Source organism: Larus michahellis, chromosome 5 (genome assembly GCF_964199755.1).
Source record: "Larus michahellis chromosome 5, bLarMic1.1, whole genome shotgun sequence".
Taxonomy (NCBI): Eukaryota; Metazoa; Chordata; class Aves; order Charadriiformes; family Laridae; genus Larus; species Larus michahellis.
This window is the reverse complement of record NC_133900.1, coordinates 57,678,451-57,701,314: the sequence shown is the minus strand read 5'-3', so window position 1 is coordinate 57,701,314 and position 22,864 is coordinate 57,678,451. Positions and strand designations below refer to the sequence as shown.

At 44.8% G+C, this 22,864-nt stretch overlaps 1 protein-coding gene across 3 annotated transcripts in view; it reads right to left on the bottom strand.

The window, feature by feature from the left end:
• Positions 1–13,492, bottom strand: part of AFAP1 (actin filament associated protein 1) — a 117,401-nt gene extending 103,909 nt beyond the window's left edge. For 2 of the 3 annotated variants that reach the window (XM_074587499.1, XM_074587498.1), the window contains exon 1: positions 13,273–13,492. The gene's annotated coding sequence lies outside the window, so the exon portion shown is untranslated. The remainder of the gene's footprint in view (positions 1–13,272) is intronic. The other variant, XM_074587500.1, reaches the window with a different exon arrangement.
• Positions 13,493–22,864: the final 9,372 nt, after the last annotated feature.

The window sequence follows — 22,864 nt, the reverse complement described above, 5'->3', positions numbered from 1 at the left end:
AAACAGGGTAAGGGTTTGCGCTGCACTCAGTACCTTTGCTTTTCCTAACCCACCAACACCAGTTCAGCCGTGCCGATTTAGCTCCAGCCCCGCAGTACACTGAATAAGGCAGTTAAGTATCCCATCACTACTCTTCTATATCCCATCACTACTCTTCTACACCTGATCTAGATAAGCATTGATGCATTTATTTCACATATTTCCCTCCTTGTTACTATTTGAAAGCATTCTCCTCTTCGATCAATGTCCAAGTTGGTTGCCCTCTGCTCCACTTTGCCTTTGGTTGCACGTCGAGTTGTATTCTGTCCTTGAAGGACAGTGACTGAAAATAATCTGAAATGAAATCCCCCACATAATTTCTACCCATGCTCTGTTGATAAGAAATCAGATGCAAACAAATTCCCATTGGCAAGACTCCATATTGCTGGACTGAAAATCACCATGCTGGAGCACCTCGGTCTCATTTCTTACAAGGGGGGACTTTCTCACCATTTGTCTTCTCAAGCAATTTGTCAGGATACTGACTCTATCATAACCTACTCTCACATGAAAATTCACAACAGATGCAGGTACTCGATAAAATACAGAGTAAGGCAAGCCAAAAAAAAAGGATAGCAGACAATTATATAGAGGATAGGGCACCATTCAGTACAAAAGATCCCCAGTATGGCACAGGCTTTTGCTTGCGAACAAGCATAAACATAAATAATAACTAATATCATTATTATGGGGTAGGATATTTACAAGTGAAGTGATTTCATTGTGGAGACAAACCAGTTTAATGTTTTCCAGCAGAAATATTGTCATCTTTGGACAATGCAGTTAGACTGAGCTCATCCTACATTGTTAAGTGCCCTGTAGAAGTAGATGCTGACAGATGATCGTCTGGAAATGTATTTGGAAGAGCAGCTATCAGGCACAATCAATACACCACTTTAAATTTTCCCTTCAGAAGTTCATATTTTTAATCCGGAAACTGATAGCAATCTGACCTAACAAGAATCTTAGTAAAAATCCTACAATAACAACACAGCAAAAGAGTGATAACACATTACTTACCTTACAGAATACACAGTTCTTGCCTTGAAAGATTCTGAAAATGGGTGCACATAGGAAGAAGGTAGAAAAAAAACCTCTGTGAAGATAAAGAAGCTAGGGCAATACAAAACTAAGTCAATCCCTTTGCTAGTCTTAATATACATTTTACAGTTGTTTAGCTAGCTTAATAATGCCATTTCTTAGCCCTCACACTTGGAACAGATGAGATGCCGCCCTCTGATCCTTAAATTAAAGAACACGCAACTTTATGCTGACGAAACTTTTAATCATCCAGGACACACAGTCTACCACTGTCAGAATTTTAATTCAGTGACATAATTCCATGGTGTGATCAGATAAAGAAAGGAAAATAATGGTATCCTCAAAAGCCCGGATTCTAGTAATCTTCGCTTCTAGTCACAAGCCGGCAGACAAGCTGAATGTAAAACAAGATAATGGCAGCAGACAATGAAAATTCTCACTCAAAGACCTCTCTGCTGGTGTTCAGTGATTTCCCAGCAGTCCTATTATTAGGGTCCCAAGTCCCTGATCTTTCTCTTATTAGTCAATGACAAAAATTCACTTGCCTACAGGCAGAGGAAGAGTCATTGTAGGCACGGATGCTATTTCTTGAGCACAGGAAGATAGAGGCATCACTCTGTTTATAACACCAAATTAAAACATGAATAAAATTAGTAAATGCTGTATTAGGTTTAGTACAGTATAAATAACGATTCCATACGAAAATGCACTTTACGTGTGAAATCAGCAGCCACTGAACATTTATTTTTCCAGGTGGCTTTTATCATTCTGCTCTTAACAGTTTGAAAAGGCATCTTCCCCTTCAGCTTTGGACAACTTCCACCAGTGAATGTGGTGTATCTGTTTCCTCCTTACAAAAATCTCATTGGGAAGAAATTCTCACTTTAATACAGAAACAATGACAAAAGGAATTTAACATTTTCCTAGGTAGGCTTACCTCTGGAATTGTCCAATAGTTACACTTTTGGATAAAAATGATTTCTCCAACCCAAGGAAAAACCCTTTTTGTCATGCCCTTTGTCTGCTTTCATGTAGTTCTACCCTGCCAGACTCTATTATGACAGGGTACGGTTGCTCAATATTATTTCGTACCTTTCTGAACTATGCAAAAATGCTCTTTATTATTGACTGTAGCCAAACCACCCTGTGAAGTGCTACGGTACACAGAGGGCCATGCTTCGTTCCACCCCTCCCAGAGCTGACAAGAGCCTTCTGGAATTATACACATACTTTTAGTTGCTTCATTGCACTGGGTGCAGATGAACTGAATAGGGGACGGATTATTTTGGCAGACTACTGTAATGAAGTGAACTGATCCAGGACAGTCATGACGCCCTATAGCTGACCCTCGTGAATGCAATCAAAGAAAAGTGCATGGATGTGTGGAGAGTCCCAGCACGTCTCACGTCAGTGAGATAACTTGCATGGCTCTTCTCCACTGGCTCGCTGGGAGAAGAGCGCAGTCTGTAATTTTAATAGCAAATAATATAGCATTACGTGACACTGCTCACGTCAGGAGTACAGGGCTGAAAACAGCAGGTGAGATGTTTGCTCCATAGGCTGCTTGGCAGAAGGGGCAGGTGACCTAACACCTGTAAACTGAGTTCAAACGGTGACAAACAGTCCTATGGATATAACACCTAGCATTATTCCAAAAATTAGGTTTCCCAGGTAAAGTACACAAATGCTTGTTTATCACAGAGTTTAGGAGTGTTCCTAAACTCACTTGAGTTGCAGGAGATAAGATGAAAGCTTATAAACCAGGGGTGACTACAGCAAAAGTGGTAGACGATGCTATAGGATTCTTACACGCTTCTCTTCCTCCTATGCACTTCATTAAACTGAAGGCTACAGTTTTAGACCGAAATCTCAGGAGTGCTGGGGCACTAGCAGGGCTGATGAGAGAGACGAACAGTGCACCTAAATCCTTACAACTTTATTATGTGTTTCTTTCAAGCATTCAGGCAGACTAAGTCAGTTCTCTCCTTCCCTCTGCACCCTGAGCATCTGCCATTTCCAGTTCCCACTCCCCGTCCCATGTCATGAAGTCATTAATTTTGTATGAGTTATTAACATATAAAGAGCTGCTCTAGGGTACCAAGTGCTCTGTAAGTCACTGATGATAACTTGCTAGAAGGGCACACGCTTTTTTGGCTATATATATAGCTCAAGCTATAGCTTAAGCAAGGGCACATTCCTGTGATAATGTCTCTGGACTACTTTGGTCCTGGCTCAGTCGGGTGACTTGGACCATCCAGGTGATGCCTCCTGGCCAAAAACAGCTCCGCAGTCACACCTAGGAAAGCTGTGTACCTTCATTTCATGTATCTTTACTTTCAGATATTTACATTTAGATCTCGCTCTGGGTTGTGCAGATCCTGACTCACAGAGGAACGCACTTAGACCTGAGTAGGAAACAGCCCTTCCCTACGGTGATGTACAGGGAAAGGACTCCCATAAATATTGCTTCCAAGTCACCTCCCTGAAAGGAAAGAACTTAACTAGTGTAAATTCAAAGACTGAGACTACTTAAAGCACACTCAGACCAAGCTAAGGTTTGATCCCTATTTGGCAGAGTATTTTTTCTTTATTTGGTTGTTTTTCTTTAAAGCTGGCAGAATGACAACCCTAGAACAGCTGTTTTTTTGCAAGGGCTGGTATGTCAGGAAACCTAGCCCAAATGACCCCAAGTCTCAAAGACAGATTTCACCCTTTGCTCTCATAAAGCACAATAAACTTCAGGGCAATCTGAGTTTGCACTTAGATCTTGGAGCCCGTAGAGGTGCATAAACCAGAAAGGAATCCCCCAGTGCAAGTACAGAAGAGTCAGTCCCATATTGCTTAAAAAGATGTTACTGTGGTAGGAGAAAGAAATTGAAGGAGTTGAAAAGGGTTGAAGAAGTCTAAATATCCCCAAACATCATACCTCTTCAAGATAGGTTTTGTTTTCCTTGTAATTTAATCAGTATTTCAGTTGTTTCTTTGGGGGACGCAGTCATGTGGGTCTCCTGCAGGTACCTGTAATTGCCCTTAGGTTGTACAAGAGCTACTGTTTACAGGGAAGCCTTCAGTATAGCCCATTTTTTACACTCAAACAACTTCAAAAAGTTACATAGCTGCAAAAGTTCCATATAAGCAAGAGGACAGACAAATGCGAACTCTGGAGAAGATGAGGTCAAAGGGGTGACAGCTCTCAGCAAGATTTTCCACACATGCAAAATCTAGGCTCGGCGTTTTGTAAACAATAACAAAGGAGAAGATCCAAAGGGATGTGAAGGAAATTGCAGCGTTGAGAGGCTGCGAGGCCCTGTCACTGCAGACAGACAGACGGGAACAGCAGTCACCAGGAGCTTGAGTCAGGTTAATTGGGACTTGAGTCAGGTTAAAATTAACTGCTGCATCTTGTTGGACACGGTTTGATGCAGATCGGCTCTGGGATCGGGCTGAGGATGTGGCTGTCACAAGGAGGAAGGTGTCTTGGTGGCTCCAAGCCGCAGCAGTGGAGGTCAGTGGGAGGGCTCCTTTTGGGGGCAGAAAGGTGGTTGTGGGGTGGGCACATCTACACACCTCCCGAGCCCGCTCCTGTCCGCGGGGGCTCCCGCTCAGCAGAGCAGCGTAAACATGGGCACAACCCCAAGCACTAATCTCACCGCCATCAAATGAGATAATTCATTTATTTAAAGCTGAGCGCTTGCATAAACACTCCTCCGAGCTCCAGGGAAAGAAGCGCAGGAGACCAAGAAGCTGCAAAAAGTGAACCAAGGACAGCAGAAAGTCCCAGAGAAGATGAAGAGTTCACAAGCCACAGGAACAGACAAACTTTCCCAGAGAGGGAACAGCTCTTCCATTCCCCAGAGGACGCTTGTTTTGTTTATCTGAGGTTTTTGGTGTGTGCTTTCAGCTGTCTGCATGTTTGGGGACTTGTTTTCATTAATTTCTGAAGTGAGAGACTTTTAGGTTTTTTGGGTTGGGGTTTTTTTTTATTTTTTTTTTAAGGTCTCTAACTGTTTTTTTCTCCTTTTAAATGAGACCTCACTTGTCAGCAGAACTAACTAACCTTGGAAATAGGATTGTTTTTGTAACCAGGTGGGGTCCCACCCATCTGCGCTCAGCATTATTCACGCTGGCCCCCATCCAGAATTTTCCCCAAGACTCTTCAGGGTGGATTTCATTCTTGTTAAGCTCAAAACAAAATGCCGTGGCCTGACCTAGCCTCTATCTCCTTTTAGCTCTCCTGGTTCTTCCTGAAGGACCCATCATCCCCTGTCCAAGGAGACTCGCAGCTTTGCATGGTCCTAAACTGTGCATGGTCCTAATGGCAAACACATGGTGCAGATAGAGGGATCAGGCAAGGAGAAGAGCTCTGTATATTCACAGAAGCTACTCAGCCTGAATGATTTTTTTCCCCCTCCAAGAAGCAGATCTTCTCATTTTCCAAAGGGTATTCTTTGATAATGTTGTGTGTTAAGAGAGTTGAAAATCAGTTAGCTCCTAACATTTTCAGGTATTTCTTTTCTTCTGCCTGTACCTCCCACAGCCAGCGACTGTATCCAGTAAGTATTTCACTCTATTCCCTAGCACGGACTTGGCTTACAAGAATAAATCCCACTCTCCGCAAGGGCAATTTATTTCAGTTTGATCTATGCTAAGCCCCAGCAGCCGAACAGCATCAAACAGTGGCCCCTCTGCAGCTCAGCTGCTGGCCACCACCGCCCCGGTGACACTCAGCAGCCCCACTTCTCCTTATCTAATGACTTTGCCTTTGACATTATCTGTCTTATTTTCAACTCCTGCCATTTTATCATTTCCTCACTGCGGCCCACCCTGCTTGCAGGGCTGAAACGATGTCTTTTTGTTAGGTCTACGCCAGCAGCAGGCAGCCAGCTGGTTTGCTGCGTGCTCATCAAGCAGGAGCCCCCAAACAATGAATTCCTGCGGGCAGCTTCCCATCTCCTCCTCATCCCGCTGCTGGGATGGGACCACTTACGGCTTTGGCCTCTTAAAACCCCTCTACCAAGTGGTTGGGCAGCTGTGGTGCCTGGCTGCAGAAGCTCGTGGTCCAGAGTTTCAGCTTCTCCTGGCCCCGTCTCCTGCCCGGGCAGAGATGCTGGGCTGAGACCCAGGGGCTGATGCCGGCTCAGCAGTGGGGACGGGCACCGCTGACATGCAGCGGCTGAGAGCACCATCTGAAACCACCCAAGGATGTCTGTCTGTCAAACCCTTCCCCTCAGCTGCCAAAATCCTCAGGGACAGCCCCAGCGTTGGAAGACAGACAACGCGCAGCATCATTTTGGTCAGGCTCCTTTTCACTGGGGTTTGCTGGCCTCTGGGGCAGGGGCTGAGCTGCGGCCACTGCCCTGCCCGGTGCCACCTCAGCAGCTGGGGCCATAAAACCTCTCAAACTGACACAGCCCGCACAGAGGAAAACCTCAGAAGTCATTCTTTCCATAGCCAGCTAGCCAATTCACATGGGTTTTTTCCTGATAGACTAGATAACCATTTTGCTAAACATATTCCACACTTCATGAGCGTTTTCCTTGCACCTGCTATTGCATATTTCTTATGGCATTTCAAGCTTCCTTGCCCAAATCTAGTACCAAGGTAGCTTTTACCAAGAACTGGCTGTTTAAAAACCACAAAAATTAAAGATAACACCCCACTTTCAGACATCGACATTAGAGTTTGAAGCTCGGGGCCTTAACCTTTTACTTGACACTATAACAGTAAATATCTATATTTATTAGCAATTAGTCATTTTTCTCAGAAAACCTGTGTGGCAAAGGCAGCTCTAATACATATCACCTATACATATACACACTGTCTCTATATATCATATTTACATATCTACAGCCTTCTGGTACCTAAAGGGGGCTTACAGGAAAGATGGGGAGAGACTCTTGATCAGGGAGTGTAGTGATAGGACGAGGGGGAATGGTTTCAAACTGAAAGAGGGGAGATTTAGATTGGACATTAGGAAGAAATTCTTTCCTGTGAGGGTGGTGAGGCACTGGAACAGGATGCCCAGTGAAGTTGTGGATGCCCCATCCCTGGAAGTGTTCAAGGCCAGGCTGGATGGGGCTTTGAGCAACCTGGTCTAGTGGGAGGTGTCCCTGCCCAGGGCAGGGGGGTTGGAACTAGATGATCTTGAAGGTCCCTTCCAACCTGAACCGTTCTATGATTCTATCTGTATATATCATATATACATACAAAGATATGTCTGTGAAGGAAGTGAGAATTACACACTAGCAATTCTGCCTGTCCCTGTTGCTTCCTGCTCTCCCATCTACCTGTTAGCTTGGACTAGGACTAGGACTTGGACTTGCCTGCAAGGAAGCCAGGCACGAAGTGACAACCTGTCACTGTACTGAGCCCTGGAAAGGAAGGCAAGAAAGTTGTACTTACTGCAGCTGGCAAGAAAAGGAGGCCAAAGGAATTTGAAAACAGCAGCGAACTTGGTGTAACAGTAAGAACACAAAATATTTTAAATTTCAGTAAATTTAAATTTCATTTTTTTTCCAAACCAGACCAAGGTGAGTAGGGAAAACCAACCAAACACACACAAAACAAACAAATGAAACACTTACAGCATGTTAATAATGTTTTGCATGCTTAAAAGTGGGATGTTGCAGCTGATTGCCTTGGAAAGAGCCCTGAAATAGCTACGAAGGCACATATTCCCACAAAAAACAGCAAACCGCTTAATCTGAGAAAGCTACGTTATTTCGTATAAAAATTGGAGAAGTCTGAAAACACTTCTTTATTCCCTAACATTTATGTGTTCAGAAAACACCTAAATTAATATAACTGCATCAACTCCTTAGTAAAAATAATGCTGAGGACTAGAATGAGACTGGAGAGCATCGACTGCGACAGGCTGAAGCTGCAACGGCTTGTGAATGATTTCCCAACGCCATTGAGACGTAGTGGAAGTCTCTTCCACTGCTTTACAACCATCGTATTTTATTAATCAGCCCAACAGCACACGGTAAAAATTGAAATCTGCCTACAAAGCTGGCACATATGGGAAAAGCTCACTCCTCGTTGTTTTATTGTAAACGAAACCTACAGTAGCTCCCATTGTTTGTTTTGTTTTTCCCCCCAGACTAGACAGCATGTGGCTTATGAGCCACACTGATAGATGCGATAAAGCTCCTGCCAGAACTGATTGATGACTGCACTAGGAAACACTGTGAAGGTCACACTGTAATTCTCTCTTTGCAGCTGCTCCTGGTAAGAAATGGTACAGCAAAATAATATCTGGATCTGCTAATTGTTAATAACAAGGAAATACCCTCCTTACCTTGCCTTATCTCCTCTTCCAGTTTTGAACAACAGGAATGCTGTAAGCATGTGTAACCGATGAGAGACCAGATAAGTTTCAAAAGAGATACTTAAACATACTTTAATGGACAAAAGAGAATCCACCCACAGCAACTGGCCAAATATGGAGCCTTTATATATTTGAAGGCAGCACATAGTAGTTTAGCACGAAAGTGGCATATTAAAGAGTTTTCACTATTTGCCTCTCTGCAAAACTGAGATAACATACCACAACATATTCTCTGTGAGGGAGTGCTATCTCTGCTACTGTGAATACATGAATTAAGCTCCTTTCCCAAAGTCCGTTCATTTTAAATGAACCAACCAAGTATGCTCATTAAAAGTGGCTACCAGTTCAGGATAAATTCAGCAAGCCAGAACATCAGTCAGTCAAGTAGGACACCAAAATCTTGTTTTCCATATATGTTTAGATGTGAGGAGCACAGTGATAATAGACTTTGGGGAATTCACAAACATGATATAATGACAGTCTCCTAATGAATAATATATATTTAGTGCAAGTCATAGCAATTACCTCACATACATAAAGTGCTGTATTTCTTGGGGGTAAAAATGCTGTTATCTTTGAGATATCAGCTACACTGCAGATTAAATTTAAAACCACTTGCGTACTCTTTTCTGGCACTTAATATTAATGGATGGAAATATTTTTATTCAGCATTTTGTACTCATAAGGATTTTGGCACTAACATCTCTCCTAAAGAAAGACAGCCTTTTTCACTCAGCTCAAAAATACATGATAGCCAAGAGACGCTGCAGCAGAAATCCCCCAGATATAGTCAAAAAATCCCACCACTATGTCACCATGAGAGGAATAATGCACTGATTTCTTAAAATGTTTATTTCTTTTTCAGTTTAGGAAAGAGATTTAAAGAAGACAGCCCTATGCAATTTTGCTTATTTTACTGCCAAACAGACACCATCAACTTTTAAGACACCACTACATATAAAGAGCAATATCTCTACAAAATCAAACTGATAAAAAAAGTCCTCTTAGGAGCTTCTTTCCTAGATTTCTTGATGGGCACTGGTAAAATACACAACAGATATTGATTCATCCTTTTCACAGCCTAGCGTATTCTCCCAGGGCTGCTCTATAGAGGTGACCACCACCAGCTCATCTGGACATTGCTACGTGTTAAGGGTGCTCAGCACCTTGAGCACTCAAGCCTTACTACGCACTATACGTCATGGCCAACTTTCTGTTCAGGGGGCAGAGGGGTCATAGACAGCAGACAACTTTATCTCTCTGCCATTCAGGATTTAATTTCTTGCCATATCTCTGGAGCATGGGGCTTATGTCCCAAAAGGCTCATTTGTTATCTGCTATGAGACATCCCCCTTTCCACAAACCCGAATTATGTTCCTACAATACTATTCATTAGCACTACTAGCACCAGCATGTGTTTCATGACATGGAGAGTCAAGAGTTAAGTTTAAGCAGAGAGTAAGAGCTATTTAATCTATGTTACCGTGCTGTTGCATATGCAATACAAAGACAAGACCTTCACATATAGGCAGATGTGTAGGTACAGTCCAAACACCTGCACATTGCACTCAGGGTCACCCCTGTGCAATTGCAGCTACATGTTTTCTTACCTGCTCGTAACGTTGACAGACTATTCTCGGTATTGCTTTATTCAGACACTCCCCAGAAAGACATCTGGTATGGTATCAAGAACTTAAATTTGCTCTAAGGCCAGCTTAGGATGCTTCATAGTAGAAAAGCTAACTCCTAAATTTCAATAGATAACCTTAATAGATGTAGTATAGGTGTACATTGAAGCCTTAGCTTTTTCAGCCCCGGTTCAGAGTTCACAGTAGTCCTTTGGTTGACTTCCATTTTTCTATTTTTTTTTGTTGGGTTTGACTATTCGAGTTCAATTGGGAGCCTACAAACATTTTATATTAGAGTATATTAACCTGGAATAATACCTACTGAGTGTGTATCACACTCACCTGCCCAGCCCAGACAGACAGTTCCTGTGCCAGATGAAACACTGTATTTGTCAATAAACCGATGAATCAGAGGAAATTCAGGGTTATACCAGTAGCAAGGTGTCATTCCCATCTAAAACAAGTTGAATTGCATAACTGGAAGGGATGCATCATTTTTTTTTTTTTAGAGTTGACACAGTCGGCTTTAGTGTGACTAAAACCATAATAACACAGAGTGAACTAACCAGTACGGGAGTTTGGAAGCGTAAGTCCCTGCATCCCACCCTCCCGCTTCAGCAAGAGATCTCTTGCAAAGCAATATGAAGCACGTGCGTTCCTCCTCCTCCTCGCCCGCTCCTCGCAAAACAAAGAGCGCAGCTTCAGACAATGCAGTTAACCAAGCGGGCTCTCCTAGATACCATACTCCCATTGACTGATGTATCAGAAACGCAAACTTTTGAAAATGGACGGAAATTAAATTGGCCGACCCCAGATTGCATAAACCAGCCCTGAACTGCTGGCTCTTTGTCCTGGGGCAATGTCTCAAGGAAGTCTGCAGTGAGCAGCAGGGCAAGACAATTCCCGATCTGACCTTACAGCAGGTCGTCTTCGCACCACTGAAAGGAACAGCACAGTTAGTCATATGTGTACCAAATACTGCCTGCCCCCGCTGAGACTTCAATATTTATACATATTTTTTAATGTCTCTGACAGTATCCCTTCAATTTTGAGAGCTTCAGGAGATGAAAATGAAAAACCTCTCCACTAAGGTTGTAAGGTTTTAAAATATTGTGAATGGCTGACCTATTGAAGTGTCTTTGCCTTTTACCCCTCCTTGTTGCCACTGCATCAAGAAACACTGCAAATTCAACCCCCACAGATCTTCCAAATCTAAAAATCTACCTGAGACCGGAGAACACCACGTAACACTTTGAATTTTGCTGACATTTCCTAGGAAACACCAAACGGTGCTGTATATCACCAAAGGCAGTGAATATCTGCTCATTGTTCTGTGCGCAGGCTTGTCACTGCGATCACTGGGTACCCACAGACACAAAGAAAACTGTAAATGCTTCCTTTCAGAAACCATTTCAAATTCTTAAACCCATCTGGTGCCCTATAGACCCAGAAAGACAGGATGGCTCTCCCTCTGGCTCTAATGTAGGATTTGCTCCACTTCCACCCCAGTTCTAAAAGGAAAAACGATTGTTCAAAAGGAGACAGTAATTGTGTGGCTCTTCCTATGGAAACCACCAGGAGGCATAAGGGATGACTGAAGGGCACCAAGTGCCCATATAGGAGGGCGCTGATGGATGGATCCATCTGGCTGCCAAGCTGTTCCCTTTTCCCCCTGCACCGACCCCTCCCGGAGAAGCGAAGAAAAAGAACTTCATAATAGTGCTATTTTTATAAAAGAAAAAAGTGGCCATGTAACACTGGGAGCAAACGGCGACAGAGCACCTGCAAGGGCGAGGTACTAGTTACGGAAAATACCTCCCAGAGCCGAACCAAGCCGGGCTGTGACATTTTTTTTCCCCATGGAACAAAACAAAGAACTGCACAAAGAACAGCAGAATCTGTCAGCTTAGGAAGCCCTAGACTGCAGTACAGTATTTAATTAGATCTCTCTGGCTCTGAGATGTATTATTTTCTAGTCAAATCTCAGCCGAAAAGTCATTGAAAAGGTATGATAAATAAAACAGACACAGGCACACCAAGTGTTTGCATCAAACTGATCGTATAGGATCCAGAGGGGAGATTAGCTAAATACTTCTCTGTTCCTGACATCTGTCTTGTCTTGCCTTTCAGAAGGGTGCATTCATTTATCTGCGCTGCCTTTCTGGGCAGGTGAACGCCTCTGTTTCCGAGGGATGCCTGCCTGAATCCATTCACCTCCTCCAACTCCAGAGCTTTAGTTTATAAAGCAACATCTGCTTTTGGCTGTTTATCTGGGCCGTTTGGCGCCTATTATTTTCCTACCAGCTAAATGTTTGGCGAGTTTCCTCTATTTCCCCCACCCAAGACACATAACGCGCACGGAACCGACAAAGTTAAAACTGAGTTTCCACAAAAAACCCTCAGTGGAAGAAATCAAAATACGTCGCTGCGAACTGAACGGCCGCCTACCAATGGCAGGCTGCTTTTTCGTGCTAACCTCGCTCTTCAACAGGAAATAAAAAGGAGGGGGTCGGACGGGGAAGCCAATGGGACAGATCTGGAAGGATGGTTCTTTTCGCCTTTGCCCTTACTGAATCCAGCACCGTAACATGATGCAATCTCGCCGCTATGATGAAAGGGGTTCAAATGACAGAAGCCTGGAGAGAGACCACCTCTCCCCACCCTAAAAGGGAGAAAATAATGAAACTCTCATCGGTACAAAGCAGCAGCCCGGGCTCCCGCAGCTGCCAGGCCGGTGCCTTTACCCGGGAAGGGATGCGAGTTTCGGGATCGCAAACAGAGGGTTTCATCCCGGGTATCTCAGCCGGATTTCGGCTCTTTCAAAGCCCGGGTGCGGGCCGCGTCGTGCGGCGATGCCGGGGCCCGGCGGGGAGCCGAAGGGGACGGCAGCCGCCGGAGCTGCCGCCGCCTGATGCTCGGGCTCCCTCGCAAGCTTTTCCCATGTGCTTCTCCCGGCCAGCAAAACGAAAGAGACTTTTCCTTCTTTCTTTCTTTTTTTTTTTTTTAATTTTTTAGGCTTTTTTTTTTTTTTCCCCAGCAAGCCCCCAGCTTTCAACTGCTACCACGGGGCTGCCCGGAGCAGCAGCGGGGTCTCGTCAGAAAAAGCCCTTTTCTGAATCCAGACCTTCCCCTCCCTTCTTCCCCCCCCCCCCCCGCCCTCCCTGCCCGCGGAGCTGAGGAGAGAGATGCTGCCTGGAGGCAGAGGGGGAGCGGGGGCGGCGGGAGCCCTCCTACCTTTCCGGCCGTCCTGCCGCGGCTGCCGGCGCAAAGCGGGCTGCGGGCAGCAGCGGGGGCGGGCGCAGCTCCGGCCGCGGAGCGCAGCTCCAAGCCGGGGAGCGCAGCCAGCACCGCACCGCACCGCACCGCGCCGCGCCGCGCCGGGGGCGGGGAGAGGCGGGGAGCGGGCGGGGAGGAGGCACCGGCCCGCCCGGTCCCACCGCCCCCGCGCCGCGTAGCCCCCGCCCCGCGGGGAGGGGACAGGGGACAGGCGGAGCCAGGGGAACAAAGGCGCGGGGGGAGAGGGGGGAGCGGTGCGGCCCCCGCAGCATCCCCCCCGCGGGGGGCGGCAGCCGCCGGGCAGGCGCAGCTTCCCCAGGGGCAGGTGAGCCGGGGTGACACCCTGCGAGGCAGATGCTGGCAGTTCAAACGTGGGCTTCCCGCCCCTGAGTAAAGCATCCTGGGTGGATGGAGGCTTTTTCCCCGGGTGAATGCTGAAATACTGCGGTACCATAACCGGAGCTTCCCATTTATCCCCAGGAGATGCTGTCGCTGGCATTCGGCTGTGGGGGAATGACCCAAATCATGGAATTGGAGCTCACCAAGCATATTGCCATTCATCACAATTTAAGCCCTTTTGCTAAAGCGGTGTAAAATCACGCACAGACCCAACATAAAACTGGGTTCCGTTGCCTTAGTTTAGCTCGATGCAAGACAGATTTAAATTGAGCGCAAGGTGGGACAGTTTATGTTGATTAAAGTTTATACTGATTAAAAATGCCTTCTGAGAGCTTAAAGCAGGCTTCAGTTTTCAGCAAAATTGCAGGCTGAACCAGTGCAAACGTGGACATGGACAAGGTGGGTAAACGTGTTCCAACTTTCATAGGTTCACGTATTTGTTTTCTTCTCTACCCACAGAGAAATTGGAAAACTGGGGTCACAGAGGAAGAACATCGGTTAAGGCAACGCTATCTCTTCATCTGTAGTCCAGCTGGGTGTTAGAGCATCTTTTCTTTTACTTCAACTGTAACTGTTGGATGCACAAGTGTTCTCTTGTGAGGAGTATATGGGGCATTCTACATGCAAATTCATCATTCTGTACAAGCTCATAGCTTATGTTGTCGTGGATCTTAGAGCATACAACTCATTAAGTGTCTTTATTTTTTGGTGAATAAAGTTTGGTTTGATCTGGCCAGGTTTAATGTGGTCTTCTGTCCTGTTTCATCACTCTCTGTCATTCCAATAGGGTGATACCCAAAGTAACAGATTCAGCAAGGGAAATTTCTATTTATTCAGCATTTACACTGCATGGCCAGCTAGGATATGCACGAGATCTCTGTAGCATAAACCAGGAGTGCTGAATTCACAGCCCAGCCTTGTCAGGACAAATTATTTAGCCTAAAATCTCATTTTCAGATGTTCTCTTTCTTGTATGCCTGTGGGTATGGGCAGGGAAGGACTTGCCTACTGGATGAGCTCTTCTGACAGCAGCGGCCTGCTCCTACCTGCCTTTTTTCATTCCGCTTGTTGGGAGCTGGCAGGAGTGGGGTTTGGAGTAATTAGAAGTAGTGATTTTTCTGGCAATATTAAAGGGCTTAGTCAGCCTTGAAAAATTAAACCGTAGCTCCTCTTCTCCATGGTTCAATTGCTTTCAGCTATTGCTGTCTTAGAGCTACTTGATTTGTATCATGACCTGAAAAACACAATCACTAGAGAGAACAATCCAAGAATCTGCTGTAAAAGCACAGCTCCTGGCTGCTCTGGTGCATGCAGTGTAATCTGTGCATAGCACCACTGATTTCTATGCTTGCTCTGAGCACTTCAAGGATTTGGTGGCGTTACTGCCTCCAGTTTGATAAATTTTAATGCCCACATTATATTAAATAACACATCAGTGTATTGCCTCTGCCTGCCCACACATTGTGTGGCCCTTCTGCAGTCTGTTAGCTTGGTTCTAGCAACACTGCAGGGTATTTCTTCCACAGAAATGTCCTGAAGATATTAGCAAGCTGATCAGCAAAGAAACAAAGATGAGAAATAGTCATCACAAGGCAGGCACAAGAAAATAAGCACTTTATGCCCTATGCCAGATAAGAAAGTGGGATAATAAGGGGTTTGTCCTTCGGCTGTTGGACAGATTGGCAGGGACTTCTTGTCTTCTGGTGGTAACTCCATAGGGACTAAAGCATGGGCCATACAATCACAGAATGGTTCAGATTAGAAGGGACGCTCAAGATCATCTAGTTCCAACCCCGCTGCCATGGGCAGGGACACCTCCCACTAGACCAGGCTGCTCAAAGCCCCATCCAGCCTGGCCTTGAACACTTCCAGGGATGGGGCATCCACAACTTCTCTGGGCAACCTGTTCCAGTGTCTCACCACTCCCAGAGTAAAGAATTTCTTCCTAATATTTAATCTGAATCTCCTCTTTTTCAGTTTAAAACCATTCCCCCTTGTCTTATTGCTGTACTCCCTCATAAAGAGTCCCTCCCCATCTCTCCTATAGGCCCCCTTTAGGTACTGGAAGGCCGCTGTAAGGTCTCCCCAGAGCTTTCTCTTCTTCAGGCTGAACAACCCCAAGTCCCTCAGCCTGTCCTCATAGCAGAGATGCTCCAACCCTCTGATCATCTTCATGGCCCTCCGCTGGACCCGTTCCAACAGGTCCATGTCCTTCTTGTGCTGAGGACTCCAGAGCTGGACACAGTACTCCAGGTGGGGTCTCACCAGAGCCGAGTAGAGGGGCAGAATCACCTCCCTCGACCTGCTGGCCGTACTTCTTTTGATGCGACCCAGGATGTGGTTGGCTTTCTGGGCTGCAAGTGCACATTGCCAGCTCATGTTGAGCTTCTTGTCCACCAGCACCCCCAAGTCCTTCTCCTCAGGGCTGCTCTCAAGCCATTCTCCGCCCGATGTGTATTTGTGCCTGGTATTGCCATGGTCCAGGTGCAGGACCTTGCACTTGGCCTGACTGGACTTCATCTATCTATCACAAACATCAGACAACACAAACAGTTCCTCTGGAAGACAAAGTCTCTAAAGCTGAGGGGTTCAAGAGAACTCTTTTCTTGTCAAATTCTTAGTTTCCATGACGCTGCCTTTTAAAATGGCATTTTCCCTACCCCCAGTTCTGAGTTTGGCCATATGCACCCTGTAAGCTACTTCAGCTGCAAAACAGACCTCAGTGATTCAGTGGATTTCTTTCCCATGAGTCTTAATGACACTATTTAAATAAAAATACTATTTTATAGAATTAAAAGGAACAGCATATAACTCACCTCAAACACAGTACGATCAAAATAAATCAATTAATTATCAAGGAGTTTCTTGCATGGAAACTGAAGTCACGCCATTAAAAGGAAATCTGTGGTTCACAGTAACTGTACGTCATACTTTGCACCCAATAAACTTCTTAAACTAATCATCTTCTAACACAAAGTAGTAGAAGGCAATTTTGTATAAATCTCCCAATTCAAAAAACACATCCTCCATGTTGGAAGAAGCGCCTTCTAGCTTTAAGACCAAACACCCATGCAATGTTCCAAATATTGTCTTTGTTCTCAATATTTCACAATAAATTCCCACTCTGTCAAGAGTAACTACTGTAGAAATAGTCTTCACAACTTCAGGCATGACTTGAAGCTGAGACATAGGGATGCCCTTATCTTCCTGTAATCTTCTTAGTACTGTTTATCACAAAAAAAAGAAAATAATCAGAACAAAAAAAAGAAAATAATCGAGTAGTGCCAGCAGTATCCAAATATAGTTGTTTACAAGATTGGGACTCTGACCATCAGATAATCTCCAGTGTGTTGAAGGAGAAAAGTCATGACAACGACAGGACATATTTATTATCTTTAGGATGTGCTTAGAAGAGTTATTATGCACGTTTTAAGAATTTTTTTTCCCTTGGAAAATCAACATTGGATGAAATCTGAGAAACACAGCCATGAGAAAAAAAATCTCCAACCATTTGTTGTGATTTATGTCTTGTAAGGAACTCCAAGCAATTTGGATTTGGCTCCCTTAAATACTGCAAAAAGGCAGGAAAACAGTACTTTAAGCATTTAAAAGTATGGGTCAGTTTTTGAAGATACACTCGATTCCACTTCAAATCTGCCTTGGAGCGAGTCCACAAGCAGACAAGTTGCTAGTTTTAAGAGGCCCCAAAACCTCAGCAACATCCTAGTGAGAAAACAAGTATAAGAAAAGCTATTGGATGATGTGATAATTGGCATCCCCTAAAAGTCTGCTCAATACTTTTCAGTAAGACCTTTCAAGATGTTTCTACAAGAATATGGGGTGGGGGTGGGGGTGTGTCAGTATCTTAAAGTGAAATCATAGCTGTAAGAAAGAGCTGTTATGGTCTTGCCATTTGGTACCAAAAAGGCTGTCAGCACAATCTGCCTCTGGGTTCTTTTGGGAGGGGGGGGCGGTTTGAGGGATTTTGTTGTTTGATCAGACATGAAAAATCTACAGTTGTCAAAATGTTGACTTCATGGAGAGACCTGACACCGCCCCATGCAGAAGACACTGGTGTGTTGGGCAGGGGAGGGGAGGGCTCCCTGGAACAAGCCTTGCTTCGGCTGCCTCCATGCCGTGTCCGACCTCCTGCCCTCCCGTTGTGTCGGCATGGGGGGAACGGATGGTCTCTGGGAACTGTGAAAAGCAGGCAAAAATACAGCGCAATCTGGGCTGTCAATAGATGGAGTGACATTACAGTAATTGCCACTCTCTTCAGTAAAACATAATGATGGCAGGATTTCAAAAACAGAAGGCAAGTTACAGCTTTTTAGAACAAAAATCTTCTGTTACTTTGAAACTGCTTTTTCTGTAAGGAAAACATCAGTGTTTCTACAGCTGTCTCAGACGCTTGGGGCATTTACAAACTAGGAATAAATGTCTTTTACCCACAGCAGAAAGCTCTTGATGAAGGGTTGGTTTTTTTCCTTTCTTATCATATACTGTGATCCTATTACTGCAGAATCTATTGTTATTAATACTCTAATACTTGACATCTTCCTGATTTTTTTAAAAAAAGTATCTTTTTGAAGTATCTCTTCAACGAGCTGTTTTTTCTTGGGTCACACATACTTTCCCAGTTCAGTGGGAGAAAAAAATAATTATATTTTACATATACTTTAAAAATTTGTTTCAGGAATCTCACAGTGCTGAGTATATACGTGTCCCAAAAGGACTTCTTACACGGGTAAAACTTACTTTCATAGAAATGCCATTCACCTTTCTGCAGAAAGCAAATCTGAAAAAGTGTGCATTATAGAAACTTCAAGAAGAGGGATTATGCAGCTTTTGTATCATGCATGGGCCTCTCCTAACTCTCTAGAGATAGGTATTCTCCTGTGTAATAAAACTATTTGCAACTATCTTCTCTTCACAGAGATGTAAAAGATCTTAAATTAGGCTCTTCATTCCACTGCTAATTGATTTTGAATCAGGGTGATGGAGGGAATACCTAAAAAAGGATAATACATGCTTCGTAGAATCTTAATGTGTAGCTGAAAATGGTTTATACTTCCCATTCGTAGTCTTCTGCTTGAGGTAAAGATAAACAAACAACCCCTCCTTCTGATTTCAGTTTTAGAAGAATTTCTATATAACCTGACCTTTGGGGTCTTGTGCAGGTAAGATTGCCAGTGATTTCAGTGGGCTTAGCATTTAGCGCCTGACATTTTCAAAATGCTATGCTAACATCCTTTTATTAGCTGCATATTAAAACCCCAGCATTACTGAAAAGTAGTTCTACCTTTGGGTCCTTAAAAAAAAAAAAAATCCTACTCTTGTTACTTTTATTTATATATTAAGGTTGAACCCACCGGGCGAAGATTTCCAGTAAATCTCACCTCCTTACCTGCGCTTCCTTTGAATTCAAGCAAGATTAGGCCAAAAATGGAATCTCAGCCCTTCCCTGCCTCTTTTTCCCCCCGCATTGTTCAACAACGTATGAAACTCTATACCTTCCTTCTCCTTTATCATCAAGATCAGGCAACAGCCATTTCTTAAACTTATCATCGGTTAAAATAACGCCTGTGTAATTCTGCTGAAAATCTCAACTATTCGGATAAACCCACTGTGTTGTTTTACTTGTGCGTTACTTCGCACTTGTTCCTACAGAAACACACTTATGTAAGCACTGGAAAAGCTACTTCAAGTTACTCCTTATTTACACCTTATTTACTCTTGACTTGACTCACTGGGATACAATGTCACTTTTTTACATGAGTAATTTTCTTATTCCTTCAAGTGAGCTTGGTCAGCTTTGCTCTCAATGATACTTTCACAAGTAACAAAGCCATACTTTTTCTGCTCCAAGCCCCCTTTCCAGTATTTCCATTTAAACCAATGAACTGGAAGGATTTTGAAAGAAAAAGACCTTATTTATGGTTGGGCATGTGCTACTTTAACGTTTGCCTTCTGTACAGTGTTTGGAAATAAAGGTCTGACGATGTAGAGTAAGTATATTTACAAGGTTTGTTTTGCAAGTATTAGGCCTCTTTATTTCTTACTGAATTTCTTACAGGAGACGTTTCACCATTTTTTAGTAAGCAAGATGAGGTTCAAGCAAATTTTCATGAATACTTTTAATTTCAGAATAATAGTTGCCAATCAGTTGCCAAACTGCTATTAATATAGAAATACTAATTCTAGTCATCTCGTGAGGCCTGAAATATGCTAATTGATATGTGAGCCTCTTCCAGAGGTACAAAGGCAAAGTAAATGTGAAAGCACATTAACTGATATTTATATTTTTATAGAATACTTTAAAAAACATTTATAGAATCATAGAATCATAGAATCGTTGAGGTTGGAAGGGACCTTTAAGATCATCAAGTCCAACCTTTAGCCTACCCTGACAAGAGCCACTTCTAAACCATGTCCCTAAGTGCCCCATCTACCCTTTTTTTAAACACCTCCAGGGATGGTGAATCCACCACCTCCCTGGGCAGCCTATTCCAATGTTTAATAACCCTTTCAGTGAAAAAATGTCTCCTAATATCTAATCTAAACCTCCCCTGACGTAACTTGAACCCGTTTCCCCTCGTCCTATCACTTGTCACCAGGGAGAAGAGGTCAGCCCCCATCTCTCTACAACCTCCTTTCAGGTAGTTGTAGAGGGTGATAAGGTCTCCCCTCAGCCTCCTCTTCTCCAGGCTAAACAACCCCAGCTCCCTCAGTCGTTCTTCATAAGGTTTGTCCTCCAGACCCCTCACCAGCTTTGTAGCCCTTCTCTGGACACGCTCCAACACCTCAATGTCCCTCCTGTAGCGAGGGGCCCAAAACTGAACGCAGTACTCGAGGTGGGGCCTCACCAGTGCCGAGTACAGGGGGATGATCACTTCCCTAGTCCGGCTCACCACACTATTCCTGATACAGGCTAGGATGCTGTTGGCCTTCTTGGCCACCTGGGCACACTGCTGGCTCATATTCAGCCGGCTGTCAACCAACACTCCCAAGTCCTTTTCTGTCGAGCTGCTTTCAAGCCATTCTGCCCCAATCCTGTAGCACTGCATGGGGTTGTTGTGACCCAAGTGCAGGACCCGGCACTTGGCCTTGTTGAACCTCATACCATTGGTCTCAGCCCATCGGTCCAGCCTGTCCAGATCCCTCTGCAGAGCCAACCTACCCTCAAGCAGATCAACACGCCCGCCCAGTTTAGTGTCATCTGCGAACTTACCGAGGGTGCATTCGATCCCTTCATCCAGATCATTGATAAAGATATTAAAGAGAACCGGCCCCAGCACCGAACCCTGGGGGACACCACTTGTGACTGGACACCAACTGGATTTAACTCCATTTACCACCACTCTCTGGGCACGGCCATCCAGCCAGTTTTTTACCCAGCGAAGAGTACACCTGTCCAGGCCATGAGCAGCCAGTTTCTCCAGGAGAATGCTGTGGGAAACAGTGTCAAAAGCTTTGCAAAAATCCAAGTAGATAACATCCACAGCTTTTCCCTCATCCACTAAGTGGGTCACCTTATCATAGAAGGATATTAGGTTTGATAGGCATGACCTGCCCTTCACAAACCCATGCTGACTGGGCCTGATCACCCTGTTCTCCTGCATGTGCCATGTAATGGCACTGAGGAGGATCTGTTCCATGACCTTCCCAGGCACCGAGGTCAGACTGACTGGCCTGTAGTTCCCCGGATCCTCCTTCCGGCCCTTCTTGTGGATGGGTGTCACATTTGCTAACCTCCAGTCAGCTGGGACCTCCCCGGTTGTCCAGGACTGCTCATAAATGATACCAAGTGGCCTGGCGAGCACCTCCGCCAGCTCTTTCAATACCCTTGGGTGGATCCCATCCGGCCCCATAGATTTGTGCACCTCCAGGTGCTGAAGCAGGTCCCTCACCATTTCCCTTTGGATTAGAGGGGCTTCATTCTGCTCCCCATCCCTGTCTTCTAGTTCAGGGGTCTGGGTGCTCAGGGAACAACTGGTCCTACTGCTGAAGACTGAGGCAAAGACTTCATTAAGTACCTCAGCCTTTTCCTCATCCTTGGTCACTATGTTGCCGGCCCCATCTACTAGAGGACAGAGATAATCCTTCGTCCTCTTCCTATTGCTAATATATTTATAGAAGCTTTTTTTTTGTTGTCCTTGACAACAGAAGCGAGGTTTAGCTCTAGCTGGGCTTTGGCCCTCCTGATTTTTTCCCTACATAGCTTAACTACCTCTTTGTAGTCGTCTTGAGTGGCCTGCCCTTCCTTCCAGAGGCCATAGATCCTCTTTTTTTCCCTAAGTTGCAACACTAGCTCCCTGTTTAGCCAGGCCGGTCTTTTTCCCCGACGGCTTGTCTTCTGGCACATGGGGACAGCCTGCTCCTGCGCCTTTAAGACTTCCTTCTTGAAAATCATCCAGGCTTCCTGGGCTCCTTTGCCCTGGAGGACTGCCTCCCAGGGGACTTTGTCAACCAGGCTCCTGAAAAGCCCAAAGTCCGCCCTCCGGAAGTCCAAGGTAGCAGTTCTGCTGACCCCTCTCCTTGCTTCTCGCAGAATCGAAAACTCTATCATTTCATGGTCACTGTTCCCAAGACAGCCTCCAACCTTCACATCCCCCACAAGACCTTCCCTATTTACAAACAACAGATCCAGCAGGGCACCTTCCCTAGTTGGCTCTCTCACTAGCTGTGTCAGGAAGTTATCCCCAACACATTCCAGGAACCTTCTAGACTGTTCCCTCCCTGCTGTATTGTATTCCCAGCAAATGTCCGGCAAATTGAAGTCCCCCACGAGGACAAGAGCTCGCGATCTTGAGACTTCTCCCAGCCGTTTATAGAATATTTCATCTACCTCCTCATCCTGATTGGGCGGTCTATAACAGACTCCTACTACGATATCCGCCTTGTTAGCCCTGCCTCTGATTCTTACCCATAAACACTCAACCCCATTATCACCATCATTAAGTTCAAAGCATTCATAACACTCCTTAACATACTCCTTAACAAACATTATAGACCCTGGAGGAAAGTGTCTGCCTTGAAATTCAGCACTTCATAATAACTTCATAATATTCATAATATTCAGCACTTCATAATAACCTACAGCAACAGAGTTCTCCCACTGACAACAGGAGTTCATTCTTCTGTAGAACAC